This window comes from Beta vulgaris, chromosome 9 (genome assembly GCF_026745355.1).
Source record: "Beta vulgaris subsp. vulgaris cultivar EL10 chromosome 9, EL10.2, whole genome shotgun sequence".
Taxonomy (NCBI): Eukaryota; Viridiplantae; Streptophyta; class Magnoliopsida; order Caryophyllales; family Amaranthaceae; genus Beta; species Beta vulgaris.
Window position 1 is genome coordinate 20379817 of NC_079210.1, and position 25268 is coordinate 20405084.

At 35.1% G+C, this 25268-nt stretch overlaps 1 long non-coding RNA gene across 5 annotated transcripts; it reads right to left on the reverse strand.

Annotated features, from left to right (window-relative positions):
- Positions 1-3670: 3670 nt before the first annotated feature.
- Positions 3671-7271, reverse strand: LOC104903319 (uncharacterized). 5 transcript variants are annotated; one of them, XR_008967653.1, is made up of 6 exons: positions 6806-7269; positions 6595-6671; positions 5266-5354; positions 5108-5173; positions 4206-4472; positions 3671-3819 (listed from the first exon to the last, which is right to left on the reverse strand). It is a non-coding gene; the product is annotated as an uncharacterized LOC104903319 (long non-coding RNA). The 5 variants fall into 5 exon arrangements; XR_008967652.1 differs by having other exon boundaries at positions 5108-5354; positions 6806-7271; XR_007269887.2 differs by lacking the exon at positions 5266-5354 and having other exon boundaries at positions 4206-4367; positions 6806-7263.
- Between the last annotated feature and the right edge of the window lie 17997 nt (positions 7272-25268).

A 25268-nucleotide genomic window follows, 5' to 3' on the forward strand; every position in this document is an offset into this window, starting at 1 on the left:
TTCAGTTTTCTCAATATTCTTCCCTTACCCTCTTTTATTTGGAATTTGATCACTTGAATTCATTTCTAGATCATCTCAATAACCTATACGAAGAAGCCAACATTTCAAATTTAGAAATTCTTTGTCCCAAATCTTGGTAAAAATAGAAAAGTCAAGCACTTATGCACATTAATTTTCGTCTCGACATCAATGCTTACTTCTTAATTATATTCCATATGGCTATTACATCTCAAAGTAGCAAATTCCTATTCCTTTAAGACATCGATTTGCCTAACTCTTCAATTACTTAGTCATAATTTATTTTTCACTACAATCCCATAACATCCCAAAAAGTGGTTCGCATCACATTATGAAGTGCTTCAACCATTAAAACTAAAATCCTTAATAACTGAAGTAATGGTAATTGCTTTCTAATTCCTCGAGTAGAATTTCTAAATCCCTTCAAAATTTTCGAATCTCCAAAATCATCATATGAACTCCTATAAAGTAAAATTCAATCTCAACTTATAACCATCAGGATTTCATATAGCTTAGCCTTTTTATCATCCCACAAATAATATAACCCTACTCATCATAACATATCTAAATATTATTTCGTGTATTACCTCGAGCATCGAATATTACTACTCATACCTCAAAAGATCATTCACCTTGGTCCCTATTACTCAAATTGCCATCATTTTATCCTCAGGTTATTCAACATCAATCTTTTCAGATAATTCCTGCCAAGTTTAAATCGCAAAATTTTCCATTTAACATCTTACACTCTAGTAACCCCAAAGCTTTAGGTTATACTAATCTTCAAATAATACCTCAAAAGATCATAAGTTCAAATCCTCACTTCTTTAAGATTCTAATAACCTAAATAATCCTCAACTCCTAATAACTCATTCATGGAAGTAAACCTCATATTTTTCATCTATTGTCTTATATCTCATCTTATATCAACCCAAATGGTCATTTACTAACCTCGAGTTTTCCTCAATATCTAATTTCCCAAAGGACCACTCCTAGGCAGTGCAAGGTCTATTACTCCGCACTTCCGGCCAGGTTTCGGCTCTGATACCTTAATCGTCAGCGGAAGCATAACTTAATCATGTGGGTTATGGCCTATAAATAAAATAATAGCCTAAAATTAAAAATTCACTATACAATTACTCATCGTAAAATAATACTTTTTTTATCCATCATACAAAATATCCTAAAACCTCATAGAATCATACATAATCTCCATAACTCAGTATAATAGTGGTCCACAACTGTTCTCCCATACCTAAAACATAAAACAAAACGTCATGAGCCGAGGCTCAGTAACATACTACTCTAACATCGTAAATTCATTTCACATTATTTTGTTTATAACCAGGAAGGAGAGAATAAGTAAAACTATTTGGCAAACATAGCATATCATGTTACATTATCTTCTTTATCATGTTCATCATCATATATCTTTTACTTTGGTAACTTGGCTAGTATAACGGAAGGGACGTCTCCCCATAACATAGTAACATCATAAACGAAAGGCAGCCACCCGAGGACAAAAGCCCTCACTAAACGGATTGTGGCGTTATTTGCCCAGAATGCGCGGTGCCACCCGAGGACAATAGCCCTCACTAAACAGAAGGTGGTTAACCGGCCGGAAGGTACGTGCACGACCTGGGATAACAGAATACTTGCGAAGAACCTTCTTTCACTTGAATTTATCATTTGTCATTTCTTTTAAGCATATCATCATCATCGTGAATAATTATATTCTTTCATTTCATCAAAACATCATCATTATTTCATAGCACCATATCATCATAACCATCATAAAACATTTCATTTCCCGCAATCCATATATAAAACATAATAATATTAATCATGATCATAAAACATACTTCGAAGGGGAATGCGGGTGTTAGCAGTAGACGTTACCTGAATTCCTGCATACCAACCATAACGCCCCGACCTATAACCGTCGTTGTTAAGTTAATTAATCGATTATTAGCAGCGGAACCTAGATAGTCGGCGCGTTACCGCCGTACTTTCCATAAGGAAAATACAAGGCGACATAAAATCATAAACTTAAACATTTTATAACATGAAGCATAATATGGATCCAACATTAGTCTTGATTAATAGGAACTTAGTTACTAATCAGAGTTTTGACATAAACTTAAACTAAAACCATGAGAGTCTATATAATCTAGATATTAATTAAATCCTCACTGCTACGCCATCCCGTTATCACCATCGGTACCTAAAACATAAAACAAAACGTCGTGAGCCGAGGCTCAGTAACATACTACTCTAACATCGTAAATTCATTTCACATCATTTTAGTTAAAAACAGGAAGGAGAGAATAAGTAAAACATTTCACAAACATATCATATCATGTTACATTATCTTTTTTATTATGTTCATCATCATATATCTTTTACTTTGGTAACTTGGCTAGTACAACCGAAGGGACGTCTCCCCAGAACATAGTAACATCATAAACGGAAGGCAGCCACCCGATGACAAAAGCCCTCACTAAACGGAAGGTGGCGTTATTTGCCCAGAATACGCGGTGCCACCCAAGGACAATAGCCCTCACTAAACGGAAGGTGGTTAACCGGCCGGAAGGTACGTGCATGACCCGGGATAACAGAATACTGCCAAGAACCGTCTTTCACTTGAATTTATCATGTTTCATTGCTTTTAAGCATATCATAATCATCATGAACAATTATAATCTTTCATTTCATCATAACATCATCATCATTATTTCATAGCACCGTATCATCATAACCATCATAAAACATTTCATTTCCCGCAATCCATCTATAAAACATAATATTAATCATGATCATAAAACATACTTTGAAGGGGAATGTGGGTGTTAGCAGTAGACGTTACCTGGATTCCTGCTTAATAACCTTGATAGCCGGGGGAGGCTTGTAATATCCACTAGTGCATAATTGGCCTAAAGTATCACCCCAAAAGTGTTACTTAAAGGCCTAAAAGTGTTGCTTTAGGTCATATGTCACACTTTTGTAAGTGAAACATCTGCTCGTGCTACCTATTCTCTAAGGTAACACTTTCCAATGCTAATGTTTAACTTTCTCAAGTGTTACTCAAAATTCTCTAACGTAACACTTTTTTTAATCTAATGTAGCATTTTTACAGTGTTACTAATAATGTTTTATGTAACACTTTTTCGTCTATAGTAGCATTTTCTATGTCATCTCTTGACTTATAGTAACACTTTGTTAAATATTATGTATCATTTTAAATCAACATATGTAATACTCTATTCGATATTTGGCAACACTTCTTATCAGCTAGTTTTATAGTGTAACACTTCTATTTCACATATCTTATAGTAACATTCTTTAATTTATCGGCATATATACAATGATAATAATAGTAAAACTTATAAACGTAATAATTGAAGAGGAAATAAAATGATATTATTGATATAAATGAGTAGAAATACTCAACGACCATTGTAAAAAATGAGCCCAAGAGTATACTCAATCGAAAACATACTATTGCATCCACACTATAAATAGTTAATCTGAAAATTAAATCATAAAATCATAATATATATATATATATATATATATATATATATATATATATATATATATATATATATATATATATATATATATATATATATATATATATATATATATATATATATATATATATATATATATCCTTAAATAAACCTAAATCAATCTTAATGTCATTCTTTTCATTATTCTTCAATTCCATTATCCATGTACGCATGCTTCTCAAAGTATCATGCATGCTTGCTACTCTAATCCGCCATTATTTCCACCATCCTGCAGTAAGGAAAAAAAAAACTTCAAAGTCTTATATGATAACAAATCTAGTCTGTCAAAAAAAAATTAGAACGAGTGATATACTTGATAATATGGTAAAAGCAAACTTGATAATATGGTAAAAGATAGGTTCTTATAGTTTGAAAAAAAAAATTCAAGAACCAAGAGCACCAAACCAAAGTAGTAATTGCTGGAGAAAATTACTTAGCAATGTTTTTTTGGGTCGGGTCATAGGGTATCCGGGTTAATCTTTTTCTTTGTTTTAGTATACATTGATACAATAATGCCTAATGAACTGAGCATCTAATGTACTCCATGTACATTGTATCTAATATATAACATCATCTCAAATATATATATGGGCTATAATAATAAAAAAAAAATACCTGTTGAAGCTCTAGTTCATTCGTATCTTTAGAAGGATGCTCCGTGATTTCTAAATCGGATGACACGTCGCCGTGTGATCGAGTCAAATTAGCAAAAGTTTTAGGAGGGAGTTGTTCCTTGAGCATCTTCATTACTTCTCCAACTGTATCATCTAATGCTGCCTTTTCCAGTGCATTCACCAATATGAATCAATTAGGCAGGCATTAACACATAGCTTGACAACCAATTGATCATGAATCCAGTCATCCAAGTCCACTTTATTAACTCTGAAAAAGATGTAAATAATAATTGGGTCCATTTTTATCTACTTCTGATACAGCTAAGTCAAATAGTATTAGTACTAAAAGAAGCATTAATGGACATTCAACTGAAACTGCAGCTTCATTGAACAGTTTTTACAGCAGGAACATTACTAGCATATAAAAGTCAAATTCATACATTCTAGACGTAAAAAGTCATAAATTAACCTTGGGGTTGGAGATGTTAATTACAACGAAATACAAGCCAACACCAATCACCAGGGCATGGAGCATAGAAACAGCGGAAAACGTTCTCAAAATTTATATATATAAATATGAAACATGACTTTTCAATTTACATAAACAAATTATAAGAAAACAACTGCTACATCATCCATAAGTAGTTATAACTACCTCTATTCCAACATAATGGTCATTTTTCACGTTGATGGTTTAGGCTTGTTAAAAATGACCATTAGTTTGTCAAAATGTGGATTGTGTTATACTGTGAGATTCATATTGCTACATTTATCTCAATCAAATGTGACCTATTATTTCAAAGTGAAAAGAGTGTGAATATTACCTTAAAAAACTGTCAAAACTAGCTAACATAGGCTTAAAATGCAATAATAATTAATACAAAGGGAGGTAGTAAAACTCACCTATACTGCTATTGGTACAAATTCTGAATATTCAGATGGTAATTTAAGCCAAACTCCTTTCTTTCCCTGAGGTAATTATAAGCCAAAAAAAAGCATATATTTGATTCTTTTCCAAGAATTTCACCAAAATATTAGCAGAAATTGGAAAAGTAATTTACCTTAATTATCCACTGAGAAAGTGATGATTGAAGCAGAGAAGTAAACACATTTGCATTAGAGGGTATCCTATGTCTTAATTCTATATAGCCTAGAGAAATTGATGAGACAATATTAGATTAGCTAAAAGATGAAACTCTTCCTTAGTATCGGATACTGTATTCCCCTACTTAAAGAGTTCAATTCTAGACATGGTGGTTTGACACAATATTTCTAAATTAGTATTATATCCTTTTGAACCTCTCTTGTATTGACTGCCACTATGTTCTGAAGCAGTATCATATCTTTGGAGCAAACTACGTCTAGGTGTTATGCCTTCATTTAAATCAGTAAGGGACATATTCCCTTCAAGAGCTCTAACTATCTGTTTGTATTCCAAGTTCAACGACGAAATCAGATCAAATATAAGGCTAAATTGAGAGACATGAAAAGGGTCATTTGAGGCCCATGTAACACAGAAACTACTTCATATGCTGATGTTTGACATTGTGCTAGTGTAATTTGAACAAGCAATCTGATGTAGTATTATGAGCTCAACATGTTGTTCTTATTGATATTCAGTAAAAATTAATGTTATTGTCATAATCTGTAAACTAATGATGTTCAAGTTGATGCTAATGAATGTGATAATTCATTTGATGTATAAGAGTCTTTGTGGAACAAATGCCTGAGACATGAAGACAACAAAAGAGACTATTAAAGCAGAACCTAGATGAAGCTTATGAAATGATAGAACTTGACAGGTATGATCTAAACAATAGGAATCAGATTTTAACACAGCAAAACAGACAGATGCAATGCATTAGTACAGAAGATGTACTTCTTAAGCAGAGTATGGAATTTCATTTTTCAGGAATGCAGGTTTAAAACTCATTCAGGCATCAAGATACATAGGTTCCAACTGGGGGAAACACCGCAAACACAAAGCTACTAACCGAAGTTGAAGTCAATATGTGTGTACATTTCAAACCTATGTAATGCTTCGAATATGTTATTCACAAATATCTTAGGTGGAGTCTAAATGCCGTTTCATTTTCAAAATTATGTAATGTTTCCAATAGGCTATTCACATACATCCTGACAATAGGGAAAAACTTATGCTGACAACCAACATGTGTGTCCTCAAAGTCAAGGCGTGTTATTAGGGTGAAAACATCCGTCCATCAAATAAATCAATGAATCAAATAAATTCACCATCTTCACACTACATTCGATATATTTTTTAATGAATCAAATCAAACAAATTGAGAACCCATTACCAAAATTCTGAATTGAACATGATCAATTATCAAAGAAACTGATATTTTCGAACAATTAAAATAAAAACTAACCACTTAAATTCTCTAAACGGTGAGTGGTGTTGAGCGAATTAAGGAGTGAGGTGAGTTCCTGATATTATCGAACCTGACTGGAACGAATTAAGGAGAGAGGAAATCAATGAATCATCAAATAAATTGAGAAACGATTAACAGAATTATAAACTGAACATGATCAATTATCAAAGAGAACTAGTATTTTTGGACAATTAGAATCAAGACTAACCGATTAAATTCTCTGAAATGACAAGATTGAACGACGCTGGTGACTGGTGGTGAGCGAATTCAGGCGTGGTAGTGAGCGAATTCAGGTGTGGTGGTGGTGAGCGAGTCTAGGTGCGTGCATCAGTGTATGTTGAACTGAAACAACCTAAGCAGCAAAATAAAATCAAGAACTTTAGTCTCTTTGGCGGTTGATTAAGCGCCAAACATTTTCGGGATCGATGATATCATTAGTATTAATTAATTAAAGTTGACTTTGATTTTTTGTTTATGTTTTTTTTGTTATATTTATTTTTATTTTTTGACAAGATGGAAGATTAGTTTAATTTGTTGAAAATATTGCTTCTAAAAGAAATAATACAAAGTATATAAGAAATCATAATATTATATTAAAAATTACACTTAAATTATACTCTAAAAAATTACTTATCTTAAAGTATTACTTAAAGAAAAAAAGTGTTACTGTTAAATGTAACCAATATGTATGTGTTACCTAAAGGTGTTACCTATTTAAAAGTGTTACATCAAAATGTTACTCAATTAAAAAAGTGTTACTTCAAAATGTTACTTATTGAAAATGTGTTACATAAGTGTTACGAATTGATTAAGTGTTACCAAGGTGTTACATATATATTCGACAAACTTAAATTTTGAAAAGTGTTACCTCATACATGTTACCTTAGGCCAACTTTGTACTATTGATCCTTTACCTTCCTTAATCTATTCAAAAATTGTTTTATTAATGAACGTTTCGTTATTTAGCTTTTAAGCCTAAATATTAGGTAGCGCTTATTAAGGTCATAGCGGTCATTATAACGTCGTAAAGGTCTCCTTAAATGTCATTATTTCTTAATCGTTAATAACTTTTTAATTTAGGTGAATCTTTAACCACTAACTAGGTGAAATAACACGTTCAGTTACACTTTTAGAATTATCGAAACATTAAAGTTATATTACTCCATATTATATAACCTCTCGAAAACATATCATTATTATAGTTCATAGTTAATAACTAATTAGTCGTCCATTAATAAATTAATTAAGTTTAAAGTTATAATAGATCCATTAATATTATTATAATATTATTTAATCATTTAAAAACAAATAGTCAAGTAACTAGTGACTATAAGTGAACTTAAGGATTAGTGAAGTACTCATAACTTAGTATATTTCATATGCGGTTTCTCGTTGGGTGAAAAAAAAACCTATAGCCTCCCCTCTCCTTTTCTCTCTCTAAAACCCTAGCCTCCCTTACCCCTTCTTCATCAATTAGGGGGCTGCCATGGATGTTTTCATCCATGGTAAGCCCCTTTTTCCCTTTTATTTTCAGTTTTTAGTTCATTTTCTTGTTTTGTTCAATAAATTAGTATCTCTTTATGAGATTTTCTCAAACCCTTTTATGGGGTTTTTAGTTTCTGTTTAGGAAATCTCCTTCTCCTCTATGGGAGTTGTGAGTATGGTTCTTTTGTTTTTAGGTATGAGAAATTATTCTCATTGGTTGAAGTTCGAGATTCAACATGAAGAATTAGGGTTTCACAACTTCTGTAAAATTATGGAAGACTATTGGAGTACGTTCATCCCAAAATTTCCGCATCTGCAGATCGGTATGCCGAACCAGAGCGAACTCACAGATTGCATTGCTTCAGATGAAGATTTTTATTAAGGCAAAATTAAGTCAAATCTGCGATGTTTACATTTCTAGGGTGATATGTATTTCTATTAGAATTTTATGTTTTTCAGAAATGACTTGTAAGTGCCGTTTGGCGAAATATTAATGAAATCCCTTTTCTTTCTTTCAAAAAAAAAAGTACTCATAACTTAAACTCAATTATAAACAACAAGCTTAATGAATTAGTTTTAATTAGTTTTAGTTAACTCAAGCAACTTAGTCATTAGGAATTATAGCCCAAACATAGTTTTAGGAAATAAGTTAAGTGGTTTAATTTAAACAAACTATTTCAGTTCATGAATATAACATGACAAGTCCATACAACAAGTTTAAACTATCTTTTTAGCCCAACAACAATATAATAAAAATTCAGATTAAAACTTAAGCTTACTTCTAAGTCCAAGGTCCTAGGCCCAAACAAATTAGTAAAGGTTAAAGGTTAATCATGTTATATTATCTTCTTTATCATGCTCATCATCATATATCTTTTACTTTGGTAACTTGGCTAGTACAACGGAAGGGACGTCTCCCCAGACATAGCAACATCGTAAACGGAAGGCAGCCACCCGAGGACAAAAGCCCTCACTAAACGGAAGGTGACGTTATTTGCCCACAATGCGAGGTACCACCCGAAGACAATAGCCCTCACTAAACGGAAGGTGGTTAACCGGCCGGAAGGTACGTGCACGACCCGGGATAACAGAATACTTGCCAAGAACCGTCTTTCACTTGAATTTATCATGTTTCATTTCTTTTAAGCATATCATCATCATCGTGAATAATTATATTCTTTCATTTCATCATAACATCATTAGCATTTCATAGCATCATATCATCATAACCATCATAAAACATTTCATTTCCCGCAATCCATATATAAACAAATAATATTAATCATGATCATAAAACATACTTGAAGGGGAATGCGGTGTTAGCAGTAGACGTTACCTGAATTCCTGCTTACAACCATGATAGCCGGGGGAGGCTTGTAATATCCTTTATCTTCTTTAATCTATTCAAGAATAATTTTATTAAGAACGTTTCGTTATTTAGCTTTTAAGCCTAAATATTAGTTACGCTTATTAAGGTCATAACGTTCATTATAACTGTAAAGGTCTCTTAAAGGTCATTATTTCTTAATGTTAATAACTTTTTAATTAAGGTGACTATTTAACAACTAATTAATGAAATAACTCATTTAGCTATATTTTTAGAAATTATCGAAACATTAAAGTTATATTAATACATAACCTATAACCCTTTGAAAATATATTTTTATTAGAAGAGTTCGTAGCTAATAACCAATTAATCGTCTATTATTAAACTAATTTTTAATATACTAGAACCATTAACATTATTTTAATATTATTTAATCACCTAAAACTAGTAAGTCAAGTAGCTAGTTATTATAAGTGAACTTAAGGATTAATGAAGTGATGATAACTTAAACTCAAATTACAAATAACAAGTGTAATGGATTAGTTTTAAACAACTCAACTAGTCTAGAAGTCATGAATTATAACCCAATAATAGATTTTTGTAAATAACTTAGGTGGTTTAATAAAACTAACTAAAATCAGTCCATGAATATAACATGACAAGTTCATACAACAAGTTCAAACTATCTTTTTAGCCCAACATAATAGAATTCAGATTATAAACACTTGAGTTGAGTCCAAAGGTATTCTCCTAGGCCCAAACTAAAATAACTAACAAAATAATTCAACTTGGGCTTGAATTAAAAACTAAGGAAATCAGAATTTAAAGGAGTTTCATTACCTCTGCTACTAGGAGCAGGGAAGGCAACATAAAAATCCGGCAGGAGGATTCCGGCAACCGCCAGCGACGGCGAGCAGCGGCGAGAACGATGGAGCGGCGGCGGGATGTTGCTGGCGTCGGTGGCGTGGTTGCAGCGACGCGCGAAGAAGAAGGCGGAGAAGAAGAGTGCGAGGAAGAGAGAATGCGTGGGTGTAGGCAGGTGCGGCGAGTGGCTGGCGAGCAATGGCGGGTTAGGGGGGAGGTGCGACGGAGCACAGCGCAGGTCTTGTGTCGCGCGAGGTGGCCGACGGGGGTGTGTCGTGGGGGGGGGGATAGAGGAGAGGGAGGGGAAAAGTATGGGTTTTTCTTTTGGGTTTCTTTTAGTCATAATTTTCGGCAATTATTGACTGATAATTCTGATTAGTGGGAGAAGAGAGGATGAAGGTTGTTGTTGATGGGTTCTTGGTGTTGAATCTCCATGGCTATTTATGGAGAAATTGGGAGCCTAAAATCAGTGGTTGGGAGGGAGAAATTGAAGTAAATAATCTGAATTGTTAGCTTGAAGAAGCTATGGTGAGGGATTGGTGGCAGATTTTTGACTGAAGAAGAAGAAGAAGAGAGTGTGATGGCATGAGTGCCAAATGGCCATGGAAGGGTGAGGAAGAAGGTAACATCAATGGGGAATTGACCATGGCTTTCTTTTCTCTTTTTCCATTTTTGTTTCCCAAACCAAAATTCAAATATTTCCACATTATCACTTTTAAACGTGGCTTAGTAAAATTTTGATGCAATGTTGACATTTTTACTTTAGTGAATTAACAACTACATTAGCCTCCTTGTTTAACTCATGAAATCGTAAATTATAAAATATCGTCACTAGTATATTAATATTTTTAAGTTGGAAATTTTCATATTCGTTTTATTATACGTTACTTAATTAGTGAAAATTTAAATAGAATATAATTTAACTACTCATTAAAAAAATTTAATTATTTCCTTAAACACGTTTAAGTTTTCAGGATATTACAGGACGTAGCCAAATTGGTGAACCACGTAAATCTGCTGTCTGTTTTTCATTGTTTTGCATTCTTTATTTGTTTCTTTTTCACATATGTCATAACAAATTGGTATCAAGAGCTGTGTGTTAGATCTGGGTGAGAAGGATGTCTGGGGTGAATGTGAAAATTGATAAATTAACTGGGAGGAATAGTTTCAGTCTGTGGCAAATTAAGATGCGTGCTTTACTAAAGCAATAAGGGTTGTGGGCGCCGTTGACACAGAAGTCAATAGATTCAGTTACCGCTGAGATTACCACTCTGGAGGAGAAGGCTCATTCAACGATTATGTTGTGTCTGGCAGATGACATAATCACTGAAGTCGCGGAGGAGGAAACTGCATCTGGTCTGTGGTTGAAATTAGAGAGTTTGTACATGACAAAATCTCTAACCAACAAGTTGCTTTTAAAGCAACGTCTGTTCAGTCTGCGAATGCAGGAAAGTATGCCTCTTAGAGATCATCTAGATCAATAAAATACAATTTTGCTAGAATTACATAATATTGATGTGAAAGTGGATGATGAGGATGCCGCTTTAATCCTGCTTGTTTCTTTACCTATATCGTACGAAAACTTTGTGCAATCTTTCATTGTTGGTAAAGATTTTGTGTCCTTAGAAGAAGTTAGATCATCTCTGCATACTAGGGAATTGCGCCATAAGGCATCTGGCGGAAGTACAGGTACAGATAATCACTCTTCTAGGTTAGTGGCCAGTAGTAGTGGTAAAGGACAGGGTAAAAAGAATTTTAAGAAATCTGGAAATTCTAAAGGGGGTCCTTAACCCAATGATATATGTAATTACTGTAAGGAAAAGGGGCATTGGAAAAAGGAATGTCCTAAAAAAAGTTGATTGATGAAAGAAAAAGTTGATTGATGATGATAGAAACTATTTGCCTCCAGCTTGCTACACTCTATCTAGAGCTGAGAAACGGCTTTTTTGCGAGTCTTTGTACAACATTAAGGCTCCATCAGGGTACTCATTGAATATAAAAAGATTTGTTACCTTAGACGGTGAGTTGAAGCTATCGAGTATGAAGTCTCACAATTGTCATGTAATGATGCAAGTATTCTTACCGGTTGCAATTCGAGGGATATTGCCGAAACACGTGAGACATACCATAACAGAGTTACGTTCTTTTTTCAATACTATATGTAGCAAAACGTTACAACCGTCGAATCTTGATGCTCTCCAAGCTGGCATGATAGAGACTGTGCAAGTTTGAGATGTATTTCCCACCTGCTTTCTTCGACATTATGGTCCATTTGGTTGTACATCTAGTTCGAGAGACTAAGTTATGTGGTCCGGTGTTTCTGAGGTGGTACTATCCCTTTAAGAGACATATGGACTCTTTGAAAGATAAAGGAATCCAGCGCAACCAGAAGGAAGTATTATTCAGGGGATTCTGAGTCAGGAGTTCGGTAATTTTTTGGCCGAGTTCTTAACTAATGTTGATCATATTGGACTTCCTACATCTCGACACAAGGGTAGACTCGAGGGTAAAGCTACACTTGGCACCAAAATGATTGTACCTCCTACTGAAATGCGCATACAAGCACACTTATTTGTATCGCAGCATATGGTACAGGTCCATCCCTACTTGGATGAGCATATGGAGGAGTTACGTTATTAGAAATCAGGTAAAGGGACTAGAGCATTGATGCAATTGCATAATAAGACGTTTATTAATTGGTTCCACAACCGATTAATGCGTAAAATAGATTCCACTATTTCAGAAACTCTTAAGTGCGTGGCTAGCATTTGGTCCTCGAGAAGTTAGGCACTCCTATGAGTGTTATGATGTTAATGGATATACGTTTTGGACAGATCGTCAAGATGAAAAATTGTGATCTTTGCAGAATAGTGGCGTTTTAGTAGAGGCATCATCTACACAGTATGCAAGTGCCAAAGACAAGTCTCCTATTGATGCTACATTGTTATACTATGGGCGGGTTCACGATATTTGGGAGCTTGACTACTCTGGTTTCACGATCTGCTTATTTTGAAGCAAATGGGTTGATTATAATTGATGCTACATAAGAAAAGATAACCCTTGTGGATTTACTCTTGTAGACTTGGGTCGGTTGCGTGATAATGAAGAGTCATTCGTGCTTGCTTCATAAGTTAAGCAAGTATTCTATATAACTGACCATTCTGATAACAAGTGGTCAATTGTTGTCCCGGAAAAAAGAAGTATACTTGGAGTTAATGATGTTGAGGATGAGGAGGAGTATGATGCGTTTGAAGACACCCCACCTTTCACCATTCCCAACTCCCATGTCACTAATGTGGAGTTAGCGATAAATTACATGCGTGCAGATCATGGGGAAGGGATAATGGTTGAAACTTCGTAGGAAGGTGGCAAAAGGCTTGACTTCAAATTTCAAATTCCGGATTTCGGTTTTTCAATGTCATTTGACTTAATTTCTTAGTTTTAGTCGCATGTAATTCATGTTTAGCTCTTAATGGTATATATATATGTATTACAATCAATTAAACTCGATTTACATGTTTTGGTCCCCGATTTGGGTAAATGAATGTAATTTGGGCCTATTTCGGCTTTTCAAGCTCAATTTATTTAATTTATCGCTTTTAGCCGCATGTGATGTCATGTATAGTTCTATTAGTATCTATATATGTATTACAATCAACTAAACTCGCTTCACATGTTTTGAAACCCAATTTGGGTAAGTGGATGCCATTTTGGACCGATTTTGGCTTTTCAAGCTCAATTTCTTTAATTTATCGCTCTTAGCCGCATGTAATGTAATGTATAGTTCTTATTAGTATCTATATATGTATTACAATCAAATAAACTCACTTCACATGTTTTGAAACCCAATTTGGATAAGTGAATGTCATTTTGGGTCGATTTCGGCTTTTCAAGCTCAATTTCTTTAATTTATCGCTTTTAGCCACATGTAATGTCATGTATAGTTCTTATTAGTATATGTATCACCATTAGAGTCACTTAAAGTTGGGTCACATGATGAAAGAAACCGATTTAGGTAGATAAATGTCGTTCATGGCCTAATTCTAGATTTTTGTGGGGGTGGGGGACTGTGCAAAGGGGTGAGCAGTGGTAGTGGCAGGGCATAGCAGCGGCTGTGGCAGGGAAGGGAGGGCAAGGTAGGGAGGGCAGTGAGGGGGTGGGGAGTGGTTGTGGTAGGGCAGGCAGTGTAGGAAAGGGGTGGGGACTGGCTGTGGTAGGGCATGGAGGGGGTTGGGAGTGGTTGTGGCAGGGCAGGAAGGGCGTTGGGAGTTAGGCAGTTGAGAGAGGGGGTGAAGTGAGTGTGGGGAGTGCAGTGAGTAAGTGTAGTGTAGTGGGAGGGGTAAGTGACATTGCACGGAGAGGGTGGGGAGTGCAGGCGGTTGAGGGAGGGGGTGCTGTGAGTGAGTGTGTGTAGTGGGCGGTGAGTGAGTGTGGGCCTGTGGGGGAGTGCAGGGTAGGGAGGGGGTGTGGGAGTGTAGTGGGCAGTGGGCAGTTAGTGAGTGTGGGGAGTGCAGGGCAGGAAGGGGGTGTGTGAGTGCAATGGGTAGTGAGTGAGTGTGTGTAGTGGGCAGTGAGTGAGTGTGGGGAGTGCAGGGCAGGGAGGGGGTGTAGGAGTGCAGTGAAGTGAGTGAGGGCAGGGGGGAGTGTAGTGAGTGAGGGCAGAGCAGTGGGGAGTGGTAGGTGGTTGAGGGTAGTGAGCAGTGAGTGTGTGCAGTGGCAAGGCATTGGGGAGTGGCAGGTAGGTTGGGTGGAAGTGCAGGGTGGTGAGCAGGGAGGTTGGACAGTGTAATGGTGGGAGGTAGCGGGGGAGTGAAGGGGGTGGGGGAGCGGGTGGAGAAAGGGTGGAGCAAGGGTGGGGGTTTCTAATCTCTAAATTCTTTCATATTTTTTTGGTTAATATTGCATGTTTCGAATTTCTTTTATGTTTTTGTTTAATCTTGCGCGTTTCTAATGTCTTTTTCTAAATATTTCAGGATTTTCAATATGGTCCTAGATGATGTGATTGTGGAGGAATAAAACGATGATGAATATGATACGTCATTGGATGATGATGAGTATGATGCGGAGAAGGAGGAGGATAAAGGTGAACCGGAAGACATAGCGTATGATGAGGAGAAGCGCTTGAAGATGAGGAAATGCGCAAGGTTCAACTCCTTGAGGAGCATGGTGATAATGCTCCCCTCATTGACAACAATGCTCGGGAAAATTATCCACCTGTCTCATCGCTCATTGTGCCACCCAAATATGCCTGGAAAGAATTGCAAGTCTCAACCAAAACTCCAAGGAGTGTTGCAACAAAGAAGTGGAAAGGAAGGGGTTCAACTAAGGGTTTGAATGTTAAGACCCATATGACCCTCGAGTATGATGATTTGGATCAACCTTGTCGTCGGTGGCGTGCAAAGTATGGGTAACATATTGGATTTTGTATGCGCAAACTCAACATTTTGGTCAAGTGGAAAGATGTGCCCGAGGCAATGAAGAAATCATTATGGGAAGACACATGTGAAAATTTACTTATTAAAATAAATACTTTATTTTTTGGAATTTAGGCCATGTTAGGTCATGACTGGTTTTAATAACAACACATATAACCACATATGTCATTCATATACTTAGAAACTCATTTTGGGAAGATGAAACCCATTTTGGGTAAGTAAAGGTCATTTCGGGCCGATTTGTGCTTTTCATGTTCAATGTACTTTGTTTTTTGTATTTAGCCATATGTTAGGACATATATAACTATAAATACAACATATATAAACATTAGAGTCAAGAAAAGTCACTTCACATGCTTTGAAACCCATTTTGGGTAAATGAAAGCCAATTCGCGCCGATTTTTGCTTTTCATGTTCCACGTACTTAGTTTCACACATTTAGCCACACGTTAAGACATATTTAGCTCTAATAACAACATAGACAACCATTAGAGTCAACTAAAATCCATTCATATACTTAAAACCCATTTTTAGAAGATGAAACCCATTTTGGGTAAGTAAAGGTCATTTCGGGCCGATTTTTGCTTTTCATGTCCAATGTACTTTTTTTTTGCATTTAGCCACATGTTTTCAATGATGTATATGTATATGGAAATTAACTCCTTTTTATTTCTTCTTTTTATAGAATTTGTTCCATATTACTCCCAATGAAGCTAAAATGGCGTTGTTCCTATCCTCGGTGGCCGAAAGATTTAGAGCTTTCAAAAGAAAACTAGTTAGTGGACGGATCACGAAACGGAGAAAGAGGAATGAAAAGAGGAGGAAAATTGAAAAATCGAAGCAAAATGAGACGGAAGAAACAGAAAAGGACGGGGGAGATGAAGATTCACGACAACCGGATAGCATGCCTTTTGAGATTTGGTCACATATAAAACGAGAAGATTGGGAGGCATTTGTTGCCCAAAATACTACACCGGAGATGGCGGTAAGTATTGTGCTTTAAGCTATATAGAATTTGCATATTTACTTTTAGTACAATTAGATGTGTTTTCAAACTTACCATGTTATCTTATAGGCTAAGCGTGAGAAACATGCACAGACTGCAAGACAGAGGAACCACTACCATCATATGGGTTCCTACACTTATGCGAGTGCGAGACAGATATGGATTGACGACAAATTTTACCCTTCTACGATGACATCTTCTACCTCCAACGCCGCATCTATCAAAGTTGGCCGTGTCGCTGATTGGTGGTGCTCCATGCATAGGCGTGATTCAGAAAATAAAATGACCATTTCAGATCCAGGGACCTTAAAGATAGCCAATGTCGTTGTAACTACCCTTACTCCTTTTAAATCGCTCCCCCCTATTTTTTTCAGCTCCCCCGATTTTTTTTCTCCCCTGCTTTTTTTTTGCTTCCATGCGTTTTTTTTTTTGCTCCCCCGGATTTTCTTTTCCTCCCCCGCTATTTTTGTTGCTCCCCCGATTTTTTTTTCCTCCCCTCGTTTTTCCCCCTTCCTTAGCTTGCTCCCCATTCTACCTCACCCCTGCCAACCCTTAGGCCCCCCTCCCACAGCCTGCCGCCCCCTGTTGTCATCCTCCCACCTACTGCCACCCCCACCTACTGCCACACCCTGCTGCCACCCCCCCCCCACCTACTGCCACCCCCTCCCCTAGCTACTGCCATCGTGCTAACTGCTGCCACACCCTGCCACCCTGCCACCCTGCCACCCCCTCTCCAAGCTACTGCCCTCATTGCAGCCCCCTTGCTGCCAACCCTACTAGCTACTGCCCACCCTGCGTACCCAAACTCAGACAACGAGAATGTAGTAGTTGGAGTATTTGATTAATATTATGTTGGTGTATAATTATGTTTTAAGGAAGGTTTATTATTGTTAGTTGGGACAAATGACTTTTTTTAGTATTATTATTATTATTACTTGAGAAAATAAATATTGTTGAATTGAGACTCTTGGATTGCGACCCTAGTTTCTGCTGATTTTAGGTGTAAGGCATGTAGGGCATCCTTATTATTTATATTTGATGAATAAATGTTGATAAAATTATAGTATTTAAGATATTCGATGGGATTAGAGATGGCAATATCCAGTGGATCACCCGACCACCCGCTCCACTCGGTTTATTAAGTGGGTGAAAAACCCGGTTTAAATGGATGATAGCCGGGTGACGGATAATCGGGTGATGGATGCGGGTCGGGTTCGGGTGATATTTTTTCATCCATCACCCGATCCATCATCCGTTTACCACCCGACCCGTCACCCGTTTAAAGTAAAAAGTATATAATTTTTTTAATTTTTGGCTTTTAAAAATATTTTTATGTTAATAATGTGGATTAGAGTTAATTTGGAGACGATTTTACATAGTAAGTAGAATTATATAAATGGATTAGTGGTTCTTGTTAGTAATTTTTCTTTCTTCTCCTAATATTTGATTTCACCCGTTAATCACCCGATCCATCCGTTAACCCGGTTACAAATGGATGGATGGATTCGGGTGGAGATGGATGCGGGTGATGGATGGATCGGGTGAAGTGGGTGGATGCGGGTGATGGATGCGGGTGACGCTCCACCCGCCCCGAACCCGATCCATTTACATCTCTAGATGGGATAGATGTAGGCTCCGGCGAATAACATACCAACCACCTAGGTTACGATTTAGGGGTATTACCTGGTTAATTGTTGTTGTCCAAGAGGTTGGGAAGTATTGAGGTGGGTACTATCCTACATCGAGAGTTTGACAACTCTTAGACACAAGCCGTAGGGAACGTAAGTCCATGGGCTGTCTGGAGATTTCGATCTGACAAACCTCAGGAAGTGGGTTGTGTATCACTGGAATTTTGCACTTTCTCAAAAACTTATTATATTATTTTGTTATGTTATTTTGGAGGCTTATGTTATGGATCTTGTATGCTTATCTAAAGTTCATTATTGATGATTTACTTTATTTAAGCATGTTAAACTGTTAGCTGTTGTTGGGTTGTTATTTGGTTCGGTTTGATATTTTATGTTGATTGAATTAAGGCTTATTTATTAATGCTTGATAACTCCTATGTGGATCCTAATTGAGGTGGGAGAGTTGTAGTTACTCCCCACTGATTGTGGATGTTTGTTAATATATTTTGCAGGTGATTATTTCGTGCATGTTATAGGAAATGAGAGAAAGGTTATTTATTTATTTTTTGTTTGCGACGTTTTATTTTATATAATTTTACCATATTGGATTTATGAGGTTGTTTTGCCTCTTTATGAATATTTGGATTATTTTATTTGGATTTTATTTTTTTTATTTAGTTTAATTTTAACCTTTGATTAGAGTGACATTTCCGTTAGGTGATATTTCCGCTATCGTCATTTCTTTAATAAAATGTTCGACTTTCACTCTATTGTGCTTATAAAAGGACGGAGTGTTACAATGACTTCTAAGGTTGATAAAGTGGCCTCTCAAATTATCTACACAAAATACGTACATACCAATGTGTTAGTAGACTAGTATCATGTCCTAAGATTAGGATTGATGTAGTATCATGTATAGGAAACTTTTTTTGTAGTTCATATGAGATTTATATTCAAGTGAAATTAAATGTTTTATGTCGTTGCGTGAAGCATGTTGCCTATGTTGATTATAGTATGTTTGTATGGATGATTGATGCAAGGATATGAGATTGGGAACTTTATTTTATTAATTCACATGAGGGATTAATAATTATTTTGTTATTAGATCATGAATTGGATCATGTTGTTCCCTTTGAATTATTTTATTATATTTACTTTATGATGATCGTGGGCCTTATTTGGTAAGTGGGTTATACACTAATGAAAAGGTTGGTTGATTATTGTTGACTTAGATCAATAAATAAATATTGATTGGTTGTTAAACTAAGTAATGAAATTATATTCTTGGATTATTGAGTTGTTGATCACCTTATCTAATCCTAAGATAAAAATGGAAGGATGTATCCTTGATGATTATGTTGGTTATTTTACTTTATGAGTCACAACAAATAAATAATTTAGTAATCACTTAAAATGGAAAGTGAATAGCAATAAGTTTTAGACCTGTGCACATCTGAAGTTTTGGACTAGTATGAGTTGGAGTACACGGTGGTAGACCATGCTTTTATTGGGACCGAATTGATGACCGTGTCCTATTTTATTTAATTAGTACCTCGATATCGTTGGTAATCGAAGTACGGAGTCGCGCCTGTACTTCTTATTCTTAATTGAAGACTGGGTTGTTTTGGACTACTCTTTGCATTACCTATTCAATCTAAATTTAATTAGCTTATTGGTTGTGCAGTCAATTTCAATATAGTTAGTCTGTCATGTTATTATATTTTTATATATTTCTGCTTTAATGTTTACTAGTATCATGTTAGGTTTTATATTTATTTATTATGTAGTACTCAGCTTTGCTAATTACATGCTTTTTTGTATGTCGATCATGATTATGCCTTATTGATCCTGTTGCGACCCCTTTTGTGTGCAATCTCTCAAGATCAATAAATTATTGACCATTCCAGGTCTGAAAATGATGCATCATGGGTTCGGGCTTTGTGAAGAACTTCTGTTTAGCTTCAATACTTTTAAATTTTGATTTTAATTACGGTTTAAATAGTTGACTTTATGTTGGTTTGACTTTTGGTTTGGTTTTAAAGTTGACTTACGGTTGGGACTTTAAAATTGAGATTGGATTGTTTTAAACTATTAAATAGACTTTAAAATTGGGATTGGATTTTTTCATTCTTGATAATTCAAGAATAAAACAATCCAATCTCCTTTAAAATAATTATCAAGAATAATTAATATTATAATATTAAAAATGTAACTAATTATCAGTAATAATTAATCGGGCCTTTAAAATTGGGATTGGATTATTTTAATCTATCAAATAGACTTTATATTTTTGAATACTTTTGGGCTTACCTTATTGGATTGCTCTTCCTTTGGACCAGACCAATTAGGACGACGATATGTTTCATCATTGGGTACTCAATGAGGAGACACAATTTTGTGTCTACAACTTGTTTAGAGCTTTGTTCTTCAATTTGTTTTTTGACGTCGAAAGCATTACTTTACCACTTGGTGTTTGTCTAAAGAAGATTCACTTATCCGTGAAGAGTAGAAGAACAAGAGAGCAATTGATCAATAAAAAATGGTGGCAGAAGGAGATGAGATGGGTGGAGAAAGAACACAAGGAATCAAGAAGGTTGAAGTTGGGGTTTAGGTGGAAAAAGAGGAAAGAGAAAAAAGTTGGGTAAACTTTTTTATTGATAAAATTAATTAATTTCAGAAAAATGATGTATCGATTTTTAAGATTTTCTTTTAGATTTGGGAAACTCACAAAAGTATTTGTAGTAATTACAAAAATTATTTCTAATTTTAGTAAAAGAAATGAAAAAGAAAAGGGGTGGCTGGTCTGGGTTAATCAATAAAGATCATCCTTTTTTCCTATCCCATTACATTTTCTCTCTTTAATTGTTGATGTTGAGGATAATTTGATGGGTAATTTTGGGGATAGTTTTAAGTATATTTTTATGGATAATTTGAGCAATTTTGCAGACAATCATGAGGATTTTGCGGGTATTTTGGGGGAATTTGTGGATAATTACTAAGATTTTGTAAAAAATTTACAACAGGATTTCAGTTTGCATTTTGTTTTGGTTTTGTTGGGCAATTTTATGATAAGATTAAGATTAGACACATAATTAGAATAATTAGGTATCTATAATTATGAAGGTATTTTTACTGAAAAATTGCAAGGTAAAACAAAAATATGTAAAGAAAAAAAAATGATAATATGGGGAGAAGAGAAAAATTAAATTTTAATTAAAGTTTAGCAAAGATGTCTATTTATAGAGAATGAAAAATTATGAATTTTGATAATTTTTTTTTCAAAATATTAACGTTACAAAAATTATAACGCTAGAAATAACTAGAACCAATGGAAAGTCGTTAAACCTGGCGCACGTCTCTTAATTTTTCGTTTCTCGCTGGAAAGGCCAATGCCTTGATGAAATGTGGCGTGTTTTTTTGCTTTTCTATTTTCTTTCCCAGCTATAGCGTGGCCATATGATTTTGGTAAACGAACAATTTGTTTATCCGAGCAAATTCACCTCGATTCATGCACGAACCATATTTAGGTTAATGATTAACCGAAAAAAAAAGAAAGTTCAAGGTTTGGTTCATGGTTAAGAAAGTTTCAAGAACACTTACATTTAGAGTTGGCAAAAAAATTACCAACCCGCCAACCTGATCCGAACCCAACCCATTAATAATGGATTGGGCAAAATTTTCAACCCGTATAATTAAATTGGTCGACCTGACTTAACCCGTTTAATTAAATGGATCGGGTCAAGTTGAAAATTTTGACTTGATTTTAACCCGTTCAACCCATTTATGGAAACAAACTAAAAGCCTAAATCGTTTCACATCTAAAAAAAAATTGGACTAGCTTGTATATAAAGTGAAAAAGTAAAAACCTAACTCATTACAGTTAATGTTGAATAATTGATTATGAAGTTGTAATGACGTAGATTTTGAACAATCGTTGGGTTGGGTTGATTTTGAACAATACTCCCTCCGTCCCAATTTATTTGCTACATTTTGCCATTTAGGTGTGTCCCAATTTATTTGCTACATTTGCAACTATTTTCATATATATATAGTACATAGGTCCCACACTTTATTTACAAATTTGCCATCACTCCTCCTTGGTTTTTGTAAATATTTCCATATATAGTACATAGGTCCCACAATTTACCTATTTGCTTTTTTGTTAATTCTTGTTATGGCAATGGTCCCCACTCCCTCCTTGGTCTTTGTGATAAAGCAAATGTAGCAAATAATTTGGGACGGAGGGAGTATATAACATATGGTTATGTAATGGCTTAATAGTTAATGCGTACGCTTGTTTGTAACATAATTTTTGTTGTTTTACTTTTTATTTCTAGAAAAAACACAAAAAAATTATACGGATCGACCTGAAAGTTGACCCGTTATCATAACGTTGAATTAAGTTGTAATTTCCAACCCGTTTAAATCAACAGATCGGATTGAGTCAAGATATTCTCAACCCGTTAACCCGCTAGCCCAACCAGATGTTAACCCAACCCGACTCATTAGCAACCCTATCTATATTGACTTCGGTGGTCATATATTTGATATGATGAATGAAAAATAGTTCCAAGAATCATCCCACTTGATTATAGGAAATAATGTGTGCGGAAGTCTTAGATGGGTTGTGAGCAATAAAATTGTTGTAAGTGAATATGTTGCTTGAATATGAAAATAGAGGGAGACTATATTTTAGAAATTGATTGCTTTATTGATGACTTGGCTTGGCTTATATTACATGCATGCTACATGCATTTTATATACTTGAGTATGTCGGTATACTTAACCGACTTTAGGTGGATTTTTTAAAAAATTTTACATGTTCCTAGCTTAGACTAGGTAGTTTACTAAGTAATCTAGATTTTTCTAACTTCTTATGATTAGATATTTTCCTAATCTCTAGAATTATCTACCAAAGTTTATCACAATATTAGATATTTCTAGATATTTTTCTATTACAAGATTTTTCTACTAACTACAAGATTTTTCTAGATTAATCTAATCTCTAATACTCTCCCTTAATCTAAAAAATCTTGAATTCCATATTGTCTTCTCAATTATTCTTCAGTTTTTGTTGATGCTCTTGTCACCAACAATCTCCGATCTTGATTTTTCTTTTTGTCTTTGTGTTGGTACTCTTGTCACCAACTTTAGCTTGTCTTCCTTCTTTATTATTTGTTTCTTATCGGTACTCGTGTTACCATCTTCCTTACTCTTTCTTACTGATGCTCTTGTCACCAGCAATTCTGCTCCTTGAAATTCTCTCCTTTTGTGGATATTTTTGGTGTTCATGTCACCAAATATTTCTGTTAATGCACTTGTCATTAGCAATCTTTAGATTTTGTTATGTCAAAACATACTTTCTTCATTATCTTCTCTACCAAAGTTAGCAATTTCCTCATCCGGTTTCTTGAACCTGCAATTCTTTCCAACATGCCCGAACTTCTTACACACCCAACATTGTGGCTTTCCTTTAAAGTAACAGTCTGCACTATCATGGTTAGTTCTCTTACAAATTTTACAAAATAATTTATTCTCCATACCCTTGCATTTTGGTAAATGTTCTTCATCTTCACCCTCAATCTTCTTCTTTAACCCATTCTTAAATTTTGCTGCAAGAGCAGTCTCAACTAATTCTTCATTGATATGCCGATTTTTCCTTTGTTCATGGGACTCTAAAGATCCCATAAGTTGCTCCACTGTTATTTTTGATATATCATTTGTTTCTTCAATAATAGCAACAATATTATCATATTTTTCCGTTAAACTCAATAAAACCTTCTTCACAATTTTTTCATCTGTAATTTCTTCTCCATACGATTCCATCTGATTTACTATTTCTATTACCTTTGAAAAATAATCTTTCATTAATTCCCCCTCTTTCAATTTTAAGTTTTCAAATTCTCTTCTTAAAGACTGGAGTTTGATACTTCTCACCTTGCTATCTCCTTGAAATTCTTGTTGCACGATCTCCCAAGCCTCCTTTGCCGTATTGGCTCTTAAAATTCTTGGAAATATTATATATGTAACCGCATTTTGTATTAAACTAGTTATTAGGCCCGGGCTATGCCCCGGGTAAGGAGATTTTTCATTTATTAATATTATACTGTAAAATCATACCACCAAATATCACTTGGTCTAGTGGTTAAGACTTTAATATATGACCTTGAAGTCATGGGATCAAACCTTATGCTATGCAATTTCTAGTTTTTATTGCATGAGGATTACATGGAGTAAAATGATTTAGGGAGAGCGCCACATGGCACCGTTCTACGTTTAGGAACGCCTTTAATATATTAGTATAGATATAATGCCTTAGCATCCTTCATTCTTTCACCCTCGAGCTGCTTTTTTTGAGCTTCAGTTAGGGTACTCTCGTCTTCGTACTCCATATACCCTTTATCAACATAACTCCACAACCCATGAGATTTAAGTAATGTCTTCATTTTAATTTTCCAAAAATCATAATTTTCTCCCCCCCGAAAATTGGAATTGGGAAGGTTGGGTTGTTGAGTGCCATTATAATTTATGTTGTATATGGGTTAAATGTGTTTTGTGGCTAAAGTTGTGAGGCCTTGGGAATTTTGGCTCGGATACCAAATGTAGGAAATAATGTGTGCGGAAGTCTTAGATGGGTTGTGAGCAATAAAATTGTTGTAAGTGAATATGTTGCTTGAATATGAAAATAGAGGGAGACTATATTTTAGAAATTGATTGCTTTATTGATGACTTGGCTTGGCTTATATTACATGCATGCTACATGCATTTTATATACTTGAGTATGTCGGTATACTTAACCGACTTTAAGTGAATTTTTTTTAAATTTTACATGTTTCTAGCTTAGACTAGGTAGTTTACTAAGTAATCTAGATTTTTCTAACTTCTTATCATTAGATATTTTCCTAAACTCTAGAATTATCTACCAA